This window comes from Dromiciops gliroides, chromosome 6 (assembly GCF_019393635.1).
Source record: "Dromiciops gliroides isolate mDroGli1 chromosome 6, mDroGli1.pri, whole genome shotgun sequence".
NCBI classification, from domain to species: Eukaryota; Metazoa; Chordata; class Mammalia; order Microbiotheria; family Microbiotheriidae; genus Dromiciops; species Dromiciops gliroides.
In genome coordinates, this window is record NC_057866.1 from 85,851,186 (window position 1) to 85,872,784 (window position 21,599).

Here is a 21,599-nt window from a genome sequence, read left to right on the forward strand (position 1 = left end):
TAAATATATCAAAAAGGCAGAAATAGTAAACATATCTTTTATGGAACACAATGCAATAAAAACAGTAATAAGTCCAGGAAGCACAAACAAAAGACACAGATATAAATGGATACTTAACAAAGCAATCATAAATCAATGGTTCAAAGAATAAATCATAGAAACAATGATTATGAGAAAGACAAAAATAAAACAAAATACCAAATTTCTGTGATATAGCAAAAGCAGTCTTCAAAAGAAAAATTACATCCCTAACATACATTAACAAAATGGAAAAGAAGAAGATTAATATACTGAATATGCATTTTTTAAAATTAGAAACTAAATAAATACAAAATAAGTACAAATAAAAATAGTGAAAATTAAAGGAAAAATAACTTGGAAACCACAAAGATTATAGAAATGATCAAACTAAAAGCTGGTTCTTAGAAAAAACTAACAAAATTGATAAACCTTTAATCAACTTGATTACAAAGAGAGCAGAAAATCAAATGAACTAAAAATGTAAAATAGCAACCAAATAAGAAGAAATAGAAATAATTATCAGAACTATTGCCCATAATATACAGGAATGAAATAGAGAACACAAAATAGAATTACCTTCAAAAATATAAAATTATCAAACTAAAAGAAAACCAAATAGAGACCTTAAAAAATCCAATCTCTAAAAAGAAAACCAGCTGTAAAGGAACTATCAAAGAAAAAATCCTGATGCTTATCCATCTATCAAAACTTAAAAGACAATTAATACCAATACTTCAAAAATTATTCCCAAAAACTTAGAAGGAAAGCATTCTTTCCTTTTTGGAACAAATATTGTCTTAATACCGAAACCAAGGAAAGAGAAAGCAAAGGAGAACTATAGACCAATATCATTAGTGATAAGCAAAAAACATTAATAACATCTTTTTAAATCCCTTGTTACATACGCTGGATGACTGGAAGGATTAATAGGGAGTGATTCAAAGAAAATATAAGAAGTGTAATAATAATAACGTTAATGATTGACATGGGACAAAGGAATTAAGTGACTATTAAAGTTTGGCACTGCCATTCCTAAGAAGTCAGGGGAGATAAAATTCTATAGCAGGAAAGTCAATTAGGCATGGTTACTACCTGGGGCTGCCCAAGGGGACAGAGATAACTCCAGAAGTCAGGACCACCACCCCTCCTTCAAGCTTTCCCCACCCCACCCCAAAAAGGAACTTTCCACTGTCAGGTGGTCACTCCATCTCTTTTCTACAAAATCTCTGACCCTTCTTCTCTTCTGGGAGGAGAATGTTTCTAAGCCATCTCCTTCCCTTGAGGCAGTCTTCCACTTTCCTCTTGGTCCCCTTCTCTAGCACCCAAATAAAAGACCATTTTATTCTAAATGGACTGTGTGTCAGAGTGTAATTCTTTACAGAGGAATACCTAAGGACCCCCACCACCTATTTCCTCATGACATGATGATAATCACAACAATGTCTAGCATTTATATAATGCTTTAAAGTTTTCATAGGGCTTAGTAAATATTATCTCATTTAATACTTCTAACAACCCTGGGGAAGTAAGTGCTAATATTAAAACCATTTTATACAGTAGGAAACTAAGGCAGACAAAGGTTAAATAACTTGCTCAGGGTTACACAGCTCTTAAGTGTCTGAAATAGGATTTGGACTCAAGACTTCCTGACTACAGGTATAGTGCTCTGTCTACTGTGCCATGTAAAACAAAACACATCAATGAAAATTTACTAGGAGGGAGGGAGAAACAGAGGGAGGAAAGGAAGGAGGGAGGGAGCAAGGGAAGGAAGGAAGGAAGGAAATACTGCTTGCACTGAGTCACAAGAAATTAGTGATTTTAAGAGGCTTTCTTTCTGTGAGGAGGGGGTAAATTCTTCAGAAAGGAGATGGCCAAGCAAACAAACATGCATTAAGCACATGTTATGTGACAGGCAAGGTGCTAAACACTGGGAATAAAAAGAAAAACAGGGCAGCTAGGTGGCACAGTGAATAGAGCAACAGTTTTGGAGTCAGGAGGACCTGAGTTCAAATCCAACCTCAGACACTTGATACTTACTAGCTGTGTGACCCTGGGCAAGTCACTTAACACCAATTGCCTCACCAAAAAAACAAAAAACAAAAAACCAACAACAAAAAAAGAAAAGCAAAACCATTCCAGCCTTCAAAAAGTTTATAAGCTACAATCTAGCCAGTAGAAAGGCAGAGACAGGGAAAGTGTTACGTGCGTGGAACACCAAGCAGGCCTGGATTACTGAGTATGACGTATGGAGACTGGAAAGGTAGGAATGTACAGGTTGTAAAGAAACTTAAAACATCGGAGTTTATATTAGATCCTAAAGGCAAAAAGGAACAAAGAGTTTACTGAGTAGCAGTGTAACATGATCAAACCTGTGCTTTAGGAAAATCACTTTCACAGCTACCTACAATGTGGATTGGTTTGGGAAAAATCAAATAGTAGGTTATTGCAAAAGTCTTGGGCAAAGGTGTCGAATTCAGCCCTGTTAGGTGCAGCCCAAACCAGATTAAAATGCTATTGCTTTTGGCGGAGCCAAGATGGCGGAGAGGAAGCAGCAAGCTGCCTGAGCTCTCCTTCTGTTCCCTCAAAACGAACATTAAATCAAGCCTCTGGACGGATTCTGAAACTACAGAACCTGCAAAGAGACAGAGAGACACAGTCCTCCAACCAGAGATAATTTAGAAGACTTCAGGAAAAGGTCGGTCTGACTCGGGCAAAAGGGAGGCCCAGCGCAGGGCAGCAACCCAGCGCCGAGGGGGTCGGGGCAAGTCAGCAGGAGCTGCAGGCCACAGCCGAACAACTGAGGCTCCCGGAACCTGGTTCAAAAATCTGGTGGCCAAGAAGGACAGTGGAAAAACTTACCTGCACCAGCCGAGAGGGCCACCAACGGCGGGATCAGACGCCGGGGTCTGGCGCCTGGCTGGCCGAGCACAATCAGACAGGAAGTGCAGGGCGGGGCATCTCCACACACCATAAAGGCCTCAGAGTAAAAGCCCGGTCACACAGCACCTATACACCTGCACAAGAAGCCCAAAACAGGGACCCTGGTGCCCCCAGAGCAGACCTCAACTTAAAGAATAAATAAATAAGCTGCAATAATGAGTAAGAAGCAAAAAAGAGCCCTCTCCATTGAGAGCTTCTGTATCAATAGGGAAGAAGCCAACACAAACTCAGATGAGGACAATAGCCTCAAATTGTCTACATCTGAAGCCTCACAAGGGAAGGTGAATTGGTTGCAAGAACAAAAAGCCTTCCTGGAAGAGCTCAAAAAGGATTTTAAAAATCAATTGCAAGAGGTAGAAGAAAAAATGGGGAGAGAAATGAAAGCAAAACAAAAAAACTATGAAAAAAGAATCAGCAGCTTAGAAAAGGAAGCTGAAGAAAACAAAGCCTTAAAAAATTCATTTGGCCAAATGGAAAAAAAGCTGCATAATCTCACTGAAGAAAACAATACCTTAAAAAATTCACTTAGCCAAATGGAAAAAAAGGTGCATAATCTCACTGAAGAAAACAATACCTTAAAAAATTCACTTAGCCAAATGGAAAAAAAGGTGCATAATCTCACTGAAAAAAACAATGCCTTAAAAATTAAAGTGGGACAGTTGGAAGATAAGGAATCCATGAGACACCAAGAATCAGTCAAGCAGAATAAAAAAAATGAAAAAATAGAAGAAAATGTGAAATACCTCATTGGAAAGACAACTGATCTGGAAAACAGATCGAGGAGAGACAATTTGAGAATCATTGGACTGCCTGAAAGCCATGACCAGAAAAAGAATCTAGATACCATATTCCAGGAAATTATTAAGGAGAACTGCCCTGATATCATAGAATCAGAGGATAAAATCATCATTGAAAGAATCCATCGATCACCTCCTGAAAGAGACCCCAAAAGGAAAACTCCAAGGAATATTGTAGCCAAATTCCAGAATTATCAGGTGAAGAAGAAAATACTCCAAGCAGCCAGAAAGAAGGAATTTAAATATCATGGAGCCACAGTCAGGATTGCTCAGGACCTGGCAGCTTCAACATTAAAGGACCGCAAGGCTTGGAATATGATATTCCGGAAGGCAAAGGAGATTGGATTGCAGCCGATAATCTATTACCCAGCAAAAATGTGCATTTTCTTTCAGGGGAAAAGATGGACATTTAATGACATTGGGGACTTTCAATCTTTCCTGGTGAAAAGACCAGAACTGAATAGAAAATTTGATCTCAACATACAAGACTCAAGAGAAGTTTAAAAAGGTAAACAGAGGGGAAAAAAAAAAAGTTACCCTATTAGGTTAAACTGTTTATATCCCTACACAGGAAGATAATACTCATAACTCTTAAGAACTGTAAATGTATTTGGGCAGAGAGAAGGACTTTATATAGAGGGTATAAATATAAATTGTCTTTGATGTGATGATACAAAAGAATTAAGGGGATAAAAAGGGAGTCTATGGGGAGGAGAGGAAAGGGGAGGTGGAATGGGATGAATTATATCATATGAAGAGGTGGAAAAAAACCTATTATAATAGAGGGAAAGAAAGGAGGGGGGAACATGTTTTCAACCCTATTCTCATTAGATTTGACTCAAAGAGGGAATAACATATGCGTTCATTGGGATAAAGAAACTTAACTCATTCTTTAGGGAAACAAAAGGGGAAGGGAAAGGAGGGGGACTGATAGAAGGGAGGACAAAAGCAAGGGAGAAAAGGGTAAAGAAAAGAGAGGGGGGTGATAAAAAGGGAGGGCAGATTGGGGGAGGCAGGGGTAAGAAGTAAAATGTCGGTGAGGAGGAATAGGGTAAAAGAAGGGGGGAAAAGTACAAAGGGGGTAAATAGAATGGAGGGGAATAGACAGTCAGTAATAACAACTGTGAACGTGAATGGGATGAACTCTGCTATAAACGGGAAGCGAATTGCAGAGTGGATTAAAACCAGAACCCTACAATATGCTGTTTACAAGAAACACATTTGAAGCAGAGAGATACACACAGAGTAAAGGTAAAAGGCTGGAGCAGAATATATTATGCCTCAGCTAAAGTAAAAAAGGCAGGGGTAGCAATCCTTATCTCAGACAAAGTGCAGGCAAAAATAGATCTCATTAAAAGAGATAAGGAAGGAAATTACATCTTACTTAAAGGTACTATAGATAATGAAGTAATATCAATATTGAATATGTATGCGCCAAGTGGTATAGCATCCAAGTTCTTAGAGGAGAAGTTAAATGAGTTACAAGAGGAATTAGATAGTAATTACTATACTAGTGGGGGATCTGAATCTCCACCCTCTCAGAATTAGATAAATCTAGCCAAAAAATAAATAAGAAAGAAGTGAAAGAGGTGAATAGATTACTAGAAAAGTTAGACATGATAGATGTCTGGAGAAAATTGAATGGGGATAGAAAGGAATATACCTTTTTCTCAGCAGTACATGGCACATTTTCAAAAATTGACCATGTATTAGGGCACAAAAACATCATAGTCAAATGTAGAAAGGCAGAAATAGTAAATGCATCCTTCTCAGATCATGATGCAATAAAAATTACATGTAAGAAAGAGCCAGGGAAAGTAGAATGAAAATCAATTGGAAACTAAATAATTTCATTCTAAAGAATGAATGGGCCAAACAAGAAATCATAGAAACAATCAATAACTTTATCCAAGAGAATGACAATAATGAGACAAACATACCAAAATCTATGGGATGCAGCCAAAGCAGTGCTTAGGGGAAAATTTATAGCTCTAAATGCTTACATGAATAAGAAAGAGAAAGAGGAGATTAATGAATTGGGCATGCAACTTAAAAAGCTAGAAAAAGAACAAATTAGAAATCCCCAATTAGACACTAAATTAGAGATCCTGAAAATTAAAGGAGAAATCAATAAGATTGAAAGCAAAAAAAACTATAGAATTAATCAATAAAACTAAGAGCTGGTTTTATGAAAAAACCAATAAAATAGATAAAATATTGGTTAATTTGATTAAAAAAAAGAAAGAAGAAAACCAAATTACCAGTATCAAAAATGAAAAGGGTGATGTTACCACCAATGAAGTGGAAATTAAAGCAATAATTAGGAAATATTTTGCCCAACTGTATGCCAATAAATTTGACAATCTAAATGAAATGGATGAATATTTACAAAGATACAAACTGCCCAGGTTAACTGAAGAGGAAATAAAATCCTTAAATAAACCCATATTAGAAAAAGAAATTGAACAAGCTATTAATGAACTCCCTAAGAAAAAATCCCCAGGGCCAGATGGGTTTACGGGTGAATTTTACCAAACATTTAAAGAACAATTAATTCCAATATTATACAAATTATTTGGAAAAATAGGTGAAGAAGGAGTTCTACCAAATTCGTTTTATGATACAAATATGGTGGTGATACCAAAACCAGGCAAAGCAAAACAGAGAAAGAAAATTATAGACCAATTTCCCTAATGAATATTGATGCTAAAATCTTAAATAAGATATTAGCAAGGAGATTACAGCAAGTGATCACCAGGATAATACACTATGACCAGGTGGGATTTATACCAGGAATGCAGGGCTGGTTCAACATTAGGAAAACTATTAACATAATCAACCACATCAATAAGAATACCAACCAAAATCATATGATTATCTCAATAGATGCAGAGAAAGCTTTTGACAAAGTACAGCACCCATTCCTAATAAAAACACTAGAGAGTTTAGGAATAGGGGGAGCTTTCCTTAGAATAATAAACAGTATCTACCTAAAGCCATCAGCAAGTATTATATGCAATGGAGATAAATTAGAGGCCTTCCCAATAAGATCAGGGGTGAAACAGGGATGTCCATTATCACCCCTATTATTTAATATTGTTCTAGAAATGTTAGCTTTAGCAATCAGAGAAGAGAAAGGAATTAAAGGAATTAGAATAGGCAAGGAGGAAACAAAACTATCACTCTTTGCAGATGATATGATGGTATACTTAAGGAATCCTCGAGAATCAAGTCAAAAATTACTTGAAACAATTAACAACTTTAGCAAAGTAGCAGGATATAAAATAAATCCACATAAATCATCAGCATTTCTATACATGACCAGCAAAGTCCAGCAGCAAGAGATAGAAAGAGAAATTCCATTTAAAGTAACGGTAGGTAATATAAAATACTTGGGAGTCTACTTGCCAAGACAAACCCAGGAACTCTATGAACACAACTACCAAACACTCTTCACACAAATCAAATCAGATCTAAATAATTGGAAAGATATCAATTGCTCATGGATAGGCAGAGCTAATATAGTAAAAATGACAATACTGCCTAAATTAATTTACTTATTCAGTGCCATACCAATCAGGCTACCTAAAAATTATTTTATACAGCTAGAAAAAATAATAACAAAATTCATCTGGAAAAACAAAAAATCAAGAATATCCAGGGAAATAATGAAAAAAAAATTCACAGGAAGGTGGGTTAGCGGTACCAAACCTGGAGCTTTACTATAAAGCGGCAGTCATCAAAACTATCTGGTACTGGCTAAAAATAGAGTGGTAGATCAATGGAATAGGCTAGGCTCAGGAAATGCAGTAGTAAATGACACTAGTAATGTAGTGTTTGATAAACCCAAAGACTCCAGCTTCTGGGATAGGAACTCAGTATTTGACAAAAACTGCTGGGAAAACTGGAAGATAGTATGGCAGAAATTAGGCTTAGACCAACATCTTACACCTTATACTAAAATAAGGTCAAAATGGATACATGATTTAGACATAAGAGGTGATACCATAGGTAAATTAGGAGAGAAAGGAATAGTGTACCTATCAGATCTTTGGAAAGGAGAACAGTTTTTGACCAAACATGAGATAGAGTATATTATAAAATGCAAGTGGATGATTTTGATTATATTAAATTAAAAAATTTTTGTACAAACAGAAGCAATGCATCCAAAATTGGAAGGGAGGCAGAAAGCTGGGAAACAATTTTTGAGGCTAGTGCTTCTGATAAAGGCCTCATCTCTAAAATATATAGGGAACTAAATCAAATTTATAAGTATCCAAGTCATTCCCCAATTGAGAAATGGTCAAAGGATATGAACAGGCAGTTTTCTGATGAAGAAACCAAAGCTATCTATTCCCATATGAAAAAATGCTCTAAATCTCTAATGATTAGAGAGATGCAAATTAAAACAACTCTGAGGTACCACCTGACACCTATCAGATTGGCTAAAATGACAAAAAAGGAAGATAATAAATGTTGGAGAGGCTGTGGAAAATTGGAACACTAATGCATTGTTGGTGGAGCTGTGAGCTGATCCAACCATTCTGGAGAGCAATTTGGAATTATGCCCAAAGGGCGATAAAGCTGTGCATACCCTTTGACCCAGCAATCCCACTTTTTAGGTCTTTTGCCCAAAGAAATCATGGAAGGGGGAAAGGGACCCACGTGTACAAAAATATTTATAGCTGCTCTTTACGTCGGTAGCAAGGAATTGGAAGTTGAGGGGGTGCCCATCAATTGGGGAATGGCTGGACAAGTTGTGGTATATGAATACAATGGAATACTATTGTGCTGTAAGAAATGATGAGCAGGAAGAGTTCAGAGAAACCTGGAGGGTCTTACGTGAGCTGATGATGAGTGAGATGAGCAGAACCAGAAGAACATTGTACACAGTATCATCAACATTGAGTGTTGACCTACTGTGATGGACTATATTCTTCTCACCAATGCAATGGCACAGAAGAGTTCCAGGGAACTCATGATAGAAGAGGATCTCCAAATCCAAGGAAAAAAAAAAAAAAGAAAGAAAGAACTGTGGAGTATAGATGCTGATTGAACCATATTATTTCTTTTGTTTTGGGTGCTGTTTTTTTTTTTTCTATTTTGAGGTTTTGCATCACTGCTCTGATTCTTTCTCTTGTAACAGGATTAATGCAGAAATAGGATTAATGTTATTATGTGTATATATATGTGTGTGTATATATATATATATATATATGTATATGTATAGAGATATATAGATATAACCTATATCAGATTACCTGCTGTCTAGGGGAGGGGGGAGGGAGGGGAGGGAGGGAGAAAAATCTGAAATTGTAAAGCATGTATAAACAAAAGTTGAGAACTATCTTTACATGTAACGGGAAAAATAAAATATCTCAAAAAAAATGCTATTGCTTTTAACAACAAATAAATTTAACAAATTTATTTTAACAAAATAAAGAAAAATACAAAACAGCACAAATAATGTTAATTAGTGGTTTTCTAAGTCAATAAACTACAAGCAGGAATCTGTTTCTTACTAGAGAGAGTCTAATATTACTGGTCTAGGGGAGGGCTTCTTAAACTTTTTCCACTTGTGACCCCTTTTGCCCAAGAAATTTTTACACGACTTTGGGTATATACATATATAAAATAGGTATACATAACCTTTCAACATTGCCAAATTTTTCACGAGCCCCACATACAGTTATGAGACCCCATGTGGGGTCCCGACCCATAGTTTAAGAAGCTTTGGTCTGGGAGAGAAGTGATGAGGGTCAGAAATAAGGTAATGGATCTATGACTGGAGAGGAAGGCACTTGTGAAAGATATGTTTTAGAAAGAGAAAAAACTGTCAATCAATGAACTTTAAGTGTCTACTATATTGCAGCACTGTTCTAAGTGCCTGACATACAATTAAAGGTAAAAGACAGACTCTACCTTCACAATGAGTCAATTCTTCTCACCCTACCCCCTCTAACACCTATGCAACCTCCCCAAACTTCATCCCCTTCTGAGCCAAGGCTTGGTTTCTCAGGGCACTTAAAACCTCATACCTGGGTACCCCAGCAGAAGCTGTGCAGGTGCCATTGGGAAAAGCTATCTCTCCAATATAAACCACCCTACTCCTCCCATATCATCTTACAGGAGCCATACCTTTGCCCACCTAGGAAGGAATTCAGTAAGAGCCCTGCCGTCCCCCCTTTCCATTCTGGATAAGGTAGAATGAGTTGCATGGGATTACCAAGCATGGACAGATGCAGGTATCATTGCATTATTTTTCTTCTCATACTTGCACCTCTACCAAACGTCCTATATAGGGAGGGCACCTACATTCCTCCAGTCATCCAGGTTCACAACCTCAATGTCACATCTTACTCTCCATCACTCCAGTTATCCAATTACAGTTGACATAGATTATCATATCTATCTGTAACGATTGGAATAACGCCACCTGCTGGATACTTACTGTAGAAGAGTTCTGCCCATGAAGGGAAGGTCTTTGAGGGCAAGACCAGGAGTCAGGAAGTGACGCGGGCTAGTGGGAGGAGGAAGGAAGAGACTGGCGCTCAGTCGCGCTCTCTTTCCTGGGGCCGCTGGCGGAGAAGGGAGCTAGAAATGTGCTCTCCCTTTAATAGATAGGAATCTAGGCCTTTCTCTCTCTTTACCAAATTCTTATTCTCCTTAATAAATGCTTAAAAGTCTAACTCTTGCTAAAGCTTATAATTTTATTGGCGACCACTCATTAGATATTTTAGACAGACTAGCTAGAATTTTAGCCCTTAACAGATGGCTGACCACGAAGAGGAAAGGTAAACCTCAGTCTTCTGATCTTCTGGTTGGGTAAGAAATTTCCCCTCCCTCTCCCTTTAACTGCTAAGTACTGGTGCACTGGCTGTGTTTTCCCTTTAAATTTTTTCAAATGGACCTTTTAAACTCCCTAATTACCCTATTTTTTATTTTAGTCTGTTTAACCAGACAAATGGGAGATAAGATCATGTTAATGCTTTGTTTTTGTGGATTTTCTATTTTTCTTTTATTTTTGTTAAAAGAGCCAGCAACTTACTCATACAAGGAAATATCTCTCCCTCTCCCAACCATGCTTTTTCAGAGAAACCTGAAGAGATTCCTGCAGCTTTTCCCAGTTCTAACACTAATTGTTGCTCTAATTTTGCATGCCTGGAGGCAAAGACCCACCCTCTAGAAGCTTTTAATCCCCTAGCACCTGGAGGCAAAGTGGGGGAAGAGGAATCCAGGCCTGAGTTCAAAATCAAGTCTGATTCAAATTGCGCTGGTCCCTCCCCCCCTCTCCAGACTCCACCCTCTACTCCTCCCATGGCCAAGCCCATTGCTTCCCCGGCCTGGGAAGTCCAGAGATCTAATGCTCATGCGCAACTTTCTCTAACTACATTTGCAGCTTCAGGCTCAGCCCTTCCCCAGCCTGGCTGTGCTTCTGAGACAACTTTAGAAAACCCTTTAAATTCCAGATATGCTCGATTTGTTCATAATTTTGCTAACCTGCTTTTGTCTTTTAATTAGTAATCCTTATAAAGCGTTTGTATGGTGAAAAAGCCCGACAGGACAATATAGAGGGGTTAAAGAAGAAAAACTTAAGCTGAATAAGAATGACAATCATCACCATAGTTCAAGACTCCGCTTCTTTTGCCATGGAAGGGTACATATTTTACAGAAATGTAGAAGTAAGCAGCAAGATATTGATATGAGTATTGGGGATTTTAGATATCGGAATCAAAAGTGTTCTAACTTTACTCAGAGTATTAATGTCAGTTCAGAGGTTACATAGGATTTCTATGCCATTACATATACATTTTGAAATTAATGGTATGGGTTTTATTTTCATAGAGATTTTCATGCTTTTGAGATTGTGTCTTATACTTAGTTTCTAAAACAAGGAGAATATTTGTAAAAGTTTTTTATAGTCATGTGATCAAGTTTATATTTCATAATACTCATTAATATTAAGTTCATGCTCATTTAGATTTCCTTAGTTTTGAATTTCACTGTCTTTTATTGTTTCCATGTGTATTTTCTTCTATACATTTATCTAATTTTAAAAATTGCAAGATGGTTTTGATTTCATAATACAATGTTAATTCTAGGAGTATTGTGCTCCCATGTTCTGAGTTGTTTGTTTTTGTTATTTTTTCTCAACTGATTATTTGATCAAACTCTTCAAAGCATTTCCCTGGCAAATTGGTTGCCATGGCAAGGTAAATTGATTCTAGAAGTATTATTTTTGATAAGCATATTCAAAAAAAAAAGGGGAACATTTGTAAAAGTTTTCTTTTTTCAAAAAAAAAGTTTTCTTTGAGATTCTGTTGTGCTTTAACTTGTATTTAAATATGTTCTGATTTTTCACAAAAGTAATTGTATACTAAGTAAAAAAAAAGGGGTATTATTTGAAATTGTTGCATAATTATATATTGTGTTCTGAGTCAAGATGTATTCACATTTTTTGCAATCATTTATTATCCTCAATTTTTAAATCCATATGAGATTTTAAATTATGGGAATTTATCATTTAAGACATTAATTGCCGTTATTCTGAGTTATCAGATGCCAGTTGGCCAAGATGCCATCCAATCACAAGAGGAATACATGCAAGAGCAGATACTGAACTGTCACATGAGGGGAGACATGCATGAAGTCAAGGTATGGCCAAGGGAACGGCTTTGACAAATGTTGAGGTTGGATTCTCTTGGTTTAATATTGTTATTCTCTTTTTCCCCACAATATTGTACAGATGGCTGGAAGTATTCATCCCACCCATCTCACTTCTACACCTGGCTTCTATGCTCCCTCCTATATGCCTGATGCCATGGACATCTCAATCCCATGCATCTGATTAAGTCTGACTCAGTTTCCTCCAATATGTTTGGTGGCATGGACATATATTCCATCCACCTATTTTAAACCTGGCATACTACATGGGCAGTATATATTGCTCAAGTGTGGGAATGCTCACATCCCATCATTTCTCTGTTCTTTTATGGTAACCCCCATAATTATCTCAGGTGTCATGATAAATACAGTGTTGAATTTGGCCTTGACACCTGTTACCAATTATATTAGATTTTTTAATTTCTCATAATGGCATGAGGATAATTAGGCAGATGATGCAAAAAGTGATGAAACAAAGATAAAAATTATTTTTAATAATTAATATCGCAGCAATTGTCTTCTCAATTACCCTCCATAAGGGGGGGACTATAGTAATATTATAATTTAAAGATGGTTCAATTTTTGTTTTATTATATGTTTCATGTGTAACAACTAAGATTCTGAATTCCCTTAGACATGTTTTTGAGAACTTCATTGTTTGATTTGATTATTGACAAAGCTATTTAAAGTTGTGTTAAGCTCAATTTTGTAGGAAATTTTCCTGGCTGATTACCAGCATCCACACATCAACCCCTGAAAAGACTTCCATTCTACACCTAGAGGACATCTGAGAAAAGACTTTCAGAGACTTTAAATGAACAGTTTTGATTTGTTGTTTTTTTTTCTCTTTCTGTTATAATATACACCATCTGTAACATGTATTCTCTGCAGAGGCCCTCCCTTTGCAAGACTAATGTCAAAGCGTCGGTTCATGAGGACAAAAAAAAAATCGCCCCCTCTGGACAAAACTTTCCTCTCTTCCTTTTCTATATTGTCGTTCACATATTATTAGTTAGCAATAGTTATTATATTCTTTTTTACTGTTCCGTCAAGGAAACATTTTGTTTCTTGAGGAACAACAGGGGGGACTGTAACGATTGGAATAACGCCACCTGCTGGATACTTACTGTAGAAGAGTTCTGCCCATGAAGGGAAGGTCTTTGAGGGCAAGACCAGGAGTCAGGAAGTGACGCGGGCTAGTGGGAGGAGGAAGGAAGAGACTGGCGCTCAGTCGCGCTCTCTTTCCTGGGGCCGCTGGTGGAGAAGGGAGCTAGAAATGTGCTCTCCCTTTAATAGATAGGAATCTAGGCCTTTCTCTCTCTTTACCAAATTCTTATTCTCCTTAATAAATGCTTAAAAGTCTAACTCTTGCTAAAGCTTATAATTTATTGGCGACCACTCATTAGATATTTTAGACAGACTAGCTAGAATTTTAGCCCTTAACATATCTCTACATCTCTGGTATCTGTATCTTCTCTACTCTCCTTCCTCCACCCCTTCCAAAAGAGCCAAATAATAATTTTTTTCAAAGAGGAAAAAAATATCAGTGAAACTGATCAATATATTGAAAAAGTACAAAAATATGTGCAATGTGTAACTTCCATCAAAGGGTGGAAGGGAGCTGTCTTCTCATATCTCTTCATTTAGGTCATGCTTGATCTTAAGAATTCTTTTACATTCACTTGATTTTTTGGTGTGTCATTCTTTACATTTAGACTGTAGTAGTTATTGTGCATATTGTTTTCTTGGCTATGCTTACTCTGCCCAAGTTCATGATCTTCCATGCTTCTCTGTATACATCATAGCCATAATTTCTAACAGCACAGTAATAATCCATTATGTTCTTGTGCCACCATTGTTTAGCCATTGCCCAACCAATGGGCAACTACTTTGTTTCCAATTCTTTGCTATCACAAAAATGCTGGATAAATATTTTTGGTGTAAGTGGAGACTTTATTCTTATTGATAGGTTCTTTGGGGTATAAGTTCAATAATGAAGTCTCTGTTCCAAAGAGTACAGACATCTCAGTCCCTTTATTTGCATAATTTCAAACTACTTTCCAAAATGGTTATACCATCCCACCACTCCACCAACAATTGTGTGCCCTTTTACTACACATACCCTCCAACATTGAGTATTGCCAATTTTTGGTCATTTTTTCAAATTTGCAAGAGTATGAAGTAAAACTGCAGGCCTGCTTTGATTTGCAATTCAATTACTCAATCAATAAGCATTTGTTGAGGCAGCTAGGTGGTATAGTTGGATAAAGCACCAGCCCTGGATTCAGGAGGACCTGAGTTCAAATCCAGCCTCAGACACTTGACCTTTACTAGCTGTGTGACCCTGGGCAAGTCGCTTAACCCTCACTGCCCAGCAAAAAATTAAAATTAAAATTAATAATAAATAGATAAGCATTTATTAAGCATCTACTATGTTCCAGGAACTATTCTAAGCATAAGGATACAAAAGAGACAAAAAATGGTCCCTGTCTTCAAGGAACTTAAAATCTAATGGAGAAGACAACATGAAAACAAATACATAGCAAGCTATATATGGTGTAAATAGGATATAAATGAGGGAAAGCATAGTATTAAGAGGAATTCAAGACTTCCCCTAGAAAATGGAATTTTACTTAGGACTTAAAGGAGCCATGGAAGTCAATAGTCCATGTTGAGAAGGGAGAATGTTCCAGGTATGAAGGACAGTCAAAGAATGCCTGGAGTTGAGAGATGGAGTGTCTTGTTCATGGAACAACCAGAAGGCCAGCATCACTAGATCAACGATACATGTTGGGGAGTAGGGTGTAAAAAGACTAGAAAGGTAGGGCTAGGTTATAAAGGACATGAATGCCAAACACAACAACTGGAAAGCTTTTTTGGAAGTGATCAAATGAGGAAAAAAAACATTGTATCAAAATTTCTCGGATAAGGATTTGGTATCCACCATATGGAAACAAAACTATACATACATACATACATACATACATACATACATACATACATTACATAAACGCGTATGCAGAGAGACAATGTGTGTATATATCAATCCCTTCATATCCTAAGTACATTCATTGTCTGTGCAAAAGCTTTCCAATCTGGGCAAATTCCTTTATTTTTCACCTTTGTAACATCTCTCACATATACTTCAAGCTGTGACACTGTCAAACCCTGTGGCAGGCCCTTATCACCTGGACTATTTGCGACAGCCTGCTGCTTGTCTCCCTGCCGAAATTTCTCTCCCACTCCATCCCTACCCTCAGCAGTCAAAGTGATCTTCCTAAAGCACAGGTCTGCCCATGTCACCCCACCTCCCAATCAATAATAATCCTAATGATCTCATATCACCGCCAGGATTAAATAGGAAAAACTGCATGTATTCAGTGATCCAGAGAAACTGTATGTTTCTTCTGTGTAACACTCCATCTCTCTACTACCAAATATTTTCACTGGCTGTCCCCCCCACACCTGGAAATGTTCTTCCTCATCTGTGCCTCTTAGCTTCCCTGACTTCCTTCAAGTCTCAACTAAAGTCCCACCTTCTGCAAAAGCTTTGACCAATCCCTTCTTAATCCTAGTGCCTTCTCTCAGACTAGCCCTAATCATCCTGGAGAGACCTTGTTTGGACATAGTTGTTTGCATGTTTTTACCCCATTAGATTGTGAGTTAATGAAAGCAGAGGTGGTCTCCCCAGAGCTCAGCATAATGCCTGGTATTTAGTTGTCACTTAATAAAGCTAGCTGCCCTGACATGCATTTATAAATATATAAATAAGTAAATATAAAGTATGAGTATAAATAATGTAAATATACACATATTGGAGATGTTTGATTAAGAGCATTTTAATAAGGATGCACAATTTTTAAAAAGGACAATTTATCTAATTCAACCTATTCCAGAGAGAATTTTCTTTCCAATATCCCCAAAATGTAAGCATCTAAAGTCCACTTCACCTTCGCAATATGTTTAATTAGGATCACATTATCATAAATCCCACTACTGCTGGGAAGGTCCTCAGAAGCCACCTAGTCAGATCTTCTTATTAAAGAAACTGAAGCCCAAGTAAGTAAAGTTACCTGCCCAAAGGCACAGGGATGGTACGTATCAGAGACCATATTTTAAAGAATTATTTCCTTACGTCGGAGCCAAAGCCTGTTCCCCTCAGCAACTTGCTCATGGCTCCAAGTTCTGACCTCCGGGGCCAAGCAGATCAAGTCTAATCCCTCTGTCACATGACAATCATCCTAATACTTGAAGATGCCCCACCCGGGACAGAAGCCCCTTTCCCTCACTCATCTAACACCACCTGACACTCAGATTCATATGATGCCAGTATTGGAAGGGACTTTTGAGATCATCCAGTGAGGTATCTGGGTGGTACAGTGGACAGAGCAGGTCCCGAAGTCAGGAAGTACGCATCCCGTGAGGAAGCCACTAAGCCACTCTGTGCCTCAGTTTCCCCATCTGTAAAACAGGGGTAACATAGAGCACCTACCTCCCAGGGTTGTTGTGAGAATACGAGATATGCGTAAAGTGCTTTGCAAACCGTAAAGCAGTTATCGTCACTAACAATTAATATCCCTATGGCATTCCTAGGTTTATAACAGCTCGTGAAGGCAAGCAATGGGAGTACTGTGTCATCCTACTTTCACAGATGAGACGACCGAGGTTCAGAAAGGTTAAAGGGCTAATCAATCAAATACCAAACACGTACTAAGCTACGAACGTAAGCCCGGGGAGGGATCTTGGTGATCGTCGAGTACAGCCGCGTCATTCCACAAAGAAGGTAAACTGAGTCCGGAAAGGTTTCACTGACTTTGACAGGAAGAAGATAACAGAGAAAAGCCCCGCTACCCAACGTGGCTTAACAGTCAGGCCCCCTCCCCCTCCTCCGTTGCCCTGGCAACTCACTCCACCACTTCCCGGGCCCGGCTGGAAAAGTCCCCTTTGGGCGGGGGCTCCTGCGAAATAGCTCATCCCGGGCGCCGTCCGAGCCGCCGCCGCCGCCCACCGCCGACCCCCAAGGCCTTGTTCCGGGTTTTTACAGTTTTTCACACTGCCCGGAACAGCAAAGTGATATCCACCGCCAATGGCGCCCGTCTCGGCCGCCACCGTGTCCGCCCAGCCCCGCCCACTACTAGACGAAGGGGGACTCCGTCCTACTATCCGACCCTCCCCCGGCAAACCGGTGGTCAGGCAACCGAGTTCCGCGCCAGTCCCAGCCGCCGGAAGTGGCGAGACTGTCCCGCGCTCCCGGGGGACGCCCCCTCCCTCCCCTCGGGAGCGCGCACGTCACACCTCCGCGGGTATCTGCGTTCCCTGACCTATCTAGGCAGAGTCTAGAGGCGCGCGGGCGGGAGGCGGGGTTTGGAGCTGGTCAGTCCTCTCTTTGCCGGTATAGAATGGCCGACTGAGGCCCAGAGAGAGAACGTGGCTCATTAGCAGACAAGACTCGAGCTCAGGTGGTTGGAACAGACGCCAAACCAAGACCGCGGCATAGATTCGGAACCGAAATGGACCTTTTGGGGGTGACCTGCGCCCGTGGGGCAGACTGGGGAAACCCAACGGAACCTTGGACCTGGAAGCTCCTTGCGGGCGGGCGTGGGCTTCTGCGGGTCTTTGCCCCCAGCGCTTAGCACTGGGCCTGCGCTATACACACACACGTTTTTCCACCCCGGAATGTGAGCTCCTTGCGGACAAGAACCCTTGTTCCCTTTTGTGCCCAGTGTCTTCAAGCCTCGTGCCCCGGCATACAGGAGGCGCCTAATTAATGCTAACATCGGCCTCCTTAATTGTTTTTAAATAATTAAAGGAATGCAAAATTTCAGTGAGAGTTTAGTGAAAACATAAGGTGTAACTTTTTCCCCCCTCAGCCATTTGTATATATCTCTGAAATCTAAGGGGTCTTTGAACAAACAGGTTAAGAAGCCCCTGATCCAGCCCAATCCTACACCCCGCCCCCCATGCCCATATCTGGGTTTTTTTTACTGACGAAACTGAGCTTTGAACGCCAGGTTAAAAAACCCTGATCTAGTCCAACCTATCCTTTTATTTATAGATGAAGAAACTGAGGCTCAGGCAGATTGAATGTCGAGATCTTAAAGGTCTACTAGTCCAGACCTCTATTCTACAGAGGGAGAAACCTAAATACACAGAGGTTCCTGCCTGAGTCGTACAGGAGATTATCACTCATCAATTGGTCAGGCACTCTGAAAAGGGTCTGGGGATACAAAGACAAAAGCAGAAACTGTTACTGCCCTCAAGAATCTTACATTCTAAAGGAGTAAACGAAGTCGAAGTCGCCTTAACACCAAGTTCTGAGCTTTTTTTTAATAAAGTTACTGTTTGCTGCTCCCCGGCTCATAGTGAAGCCGACCTGAGAAACAGTGACATAACGAAAGTATAACTGTATTCATAATCCTAAGTATGATTCTTGGCATCCTCTGCCCCTTTTCTAAAGCTACCCCCCCCCCATCATTGCAAAAGCAGAAAGGCTGAGGTCATTTAATTTTTTTTTCCCCCATGAGTTGCAATGACCTAAGACTTCATCAACTAATAGCTAGACTACTGGTAAGAAGTCCTTTCCATATGTAGCTAGGTTGGCCCTCCAGGAAACTGCTGATTAGCAGCATTTCTATGACACTTTAAAATTTGCAAAGCACCCACAACAACCCTGTAAGTTATGTGTTGTTTGTTGTTAAACCCATTTGACAGATGAAGAAACTGGGGCTAAGAGAGTTCATGTTAAAGCCTTGCCCAGGATCAGTAGTATCTAAGTGACTGAGACAGAAGGTGATCTCAAGTCTTCCTGACTCGGGGTCCAGCAGTCTCTCCACTGTTCCACCTTGGCTGCTTTACAGAAGTTGCAAGAACTTTCACTCCACTGGAAATAGCCTTTGAGACTCCAGAGTCACTTCCCCCTCTACATGAGTCACTGAAGTTGGTCTTTTGGGGAGGTCAGGTTCAACAGCATTTGGACTGTTGGTAGATATGTTGCTGAATTTTGATCGATTCACTTAGTGTTATTCTGGGGGAAAAAAGGTTAAAAAAAGTAAGGCTTTGGTATGCTAATTAAATGCTTATTCAACAATTAACTGAATGCCCTCACTGTGCAAAGTTTGTTTATTTTTTAGGAACTTGGGTTCATTTTGCTTAGGAATTCAGAAAATTGGTGACTTCTTTAAGAACTTGTGTTCACTTTGCTTAGGAATTCAGAAAATTAGTGGGTTTGTTTTTCTAGTTTGGGGTTTGGCCCAAGATTGAGGTATCACTGAAACATCAAGTGATGATGCATTTCATGACTTTAAAGAAGCAAATCTCATAGAGGAATGGGTTATACATGTCAAGAACTTAACTGCTTAGAAATAGAGCCTGAAAAACATTAGCAACAGTACTATTTATGTCTCTGTTGTTGTTTGACTAAGTGACCCCATTTAGGGTTTTGTTGCAGAGATACTAGAGTGATTTGCTATTTCCTCCCATCTCATTTTATAGATGAGGAAACTGAGGCAAACAGGGTTAAGTGACTTGCCCAGGGTCACACAATTGGCAAGTCTAAGGCCAGATTTGAACTCAGGAAGAAAAGACTTCCTGATTCTGGGCTGTATACTCTATCCACTGCCCTACCTGCTTCTCCCCTCAACTAAATGCTCTCCATCATGTATCCAACCTCAGATTCTCAGGCAAGAGTGAGTATCTCCAGGGTCTTCCAAATGTTCAATGGCAATTCCCTAGTATAAGATGAAGACAAAAATAGTTCCTGGGTCCTTCAGCCTCTGTCTTCTCACCCCACCTTCTTCAAACTTTCTCCTTTCCCATCTCCAACTCCTATTATCCCCATCATCATTAGGCACATCCAAAGGTATTTCAAATTTTCCCAAAGTGTTCAAATTGGAAAGAGAGAAGGAAGAGACAAATATATGTCACTGCTCTAGCTAACTAGTTATGTTGACCCTGGACAAGTCACTAAAATAGCTGTCTACCTCAGTTTCCCCATCTGTAAAGTGGGGATAATAACAACATCTAGCTCCCAGGGTTGTTGTGAAGATCATATGAGATAATATTTGTAAAGCCCTTAGCACAGTGTCTGGCACATAGTAAGCACTTGATAAATGCTCGTTCCTTACTTCCTATCAAATAGATGTGTTCGTTTGCCTTTGTGGAGTTTATAATCCCAGTAGAGGGAGAAGGCACAGACACATATAATTTCATAGACTATCTGATAAGTTTATTGGAGATTTTGCAAAGTGGTAGGTGGATTTCAAGAGAGAAAGTCATTAATAATTAGAGATGGTGAGGATTTCATGAAAATACCAGGTCTTTTACTGAGTTCACTTTATGTTAATTCTTCTCTTCATTACCTGAAGTGTAAACCTTTTACCTGGCTCCATAGGAAGTCTATATTATCCCTTAGTCCCCTGGTTGTAGCTGAATATTGCAGGAAGGGATTCACATCAGGTGAGAAATCAGAGCCAAATACCTGGCATATCCTCTTGAGGAACTAATTTAGGGACTGGAAAAATGAACAGTGTTTCATGTCTATTCCCTAACATTAAGCAGCAAATATGCTCAAAATCAGTTAGCTGGGGCTGCTAGGTGGCACAGTGGATAGAGCACCAGCCCCTGGATTTCAGGAAGACCTGAGTTCAAATCTGGCCTCAGACACTTAACACTTACTAAGCTGTGTGACCCTGGGCAAGTCATTTAAACCCCGAATTGCCTCACTCAAAAACAAACAAACAAACAAAAAACCAACCAGTTTAGCTGGCAATTATTACCACTAGAAAGTGAAAGCAGATTACAAACCCATGTTTCTATGAGTGGTTTATTGAAGAATATACAGCTGGGGGCAGCTAGGTGGCGCAGTGGATTGAGTTCAAATCTAGCCTCAGACCCTTGACACTTACTAGCTGTGTGACCCTGGGCAAGTCACTTAACCCCAATTGCCTCACTAAAAAAAACAAATTAAAAATATACAGCTAGTAAATAATAATATTTAGATAGTGCCTACAAGATGCCAGATACTGTGCTAAGTACTTTACAATTATTAACTCATTTGATCTTCACAATAACCCTGGAGGTAGGTGCTATATAAACTATTCCCATTTTAGATGAGTAAACTCAGGCAAACAGCAATTAAGCTACTTGTCCAGGATCACACAGTAACTTTCTGAAGTCTTC

At 39.1% G+C, this 21,599-nt stretch overlaps 1 protein-coding gene across 1 annotated transcript in view; it reads right to left on the reverse strand.

Annotated features, from left to right (window-relative positions):
* The window catches only part of STX18 (syntaxin 18), a 152,361-nt gene extending 134,788 nt beyond the window's left edge, over positions 1-17,573 (reverse strand). Inside the window, exon 1 of the mRNA XM_043970262.1 lies at positions 17,336-17,573. The gene's annotated coding sequence lies outside the window, so the exon portion shown is untranslated. The remainder of the gene's footprint in view (positions 1-17,335) is intronic.
* Positions 17,574-21,599: the final 4,026 nt, after the last annotated feature.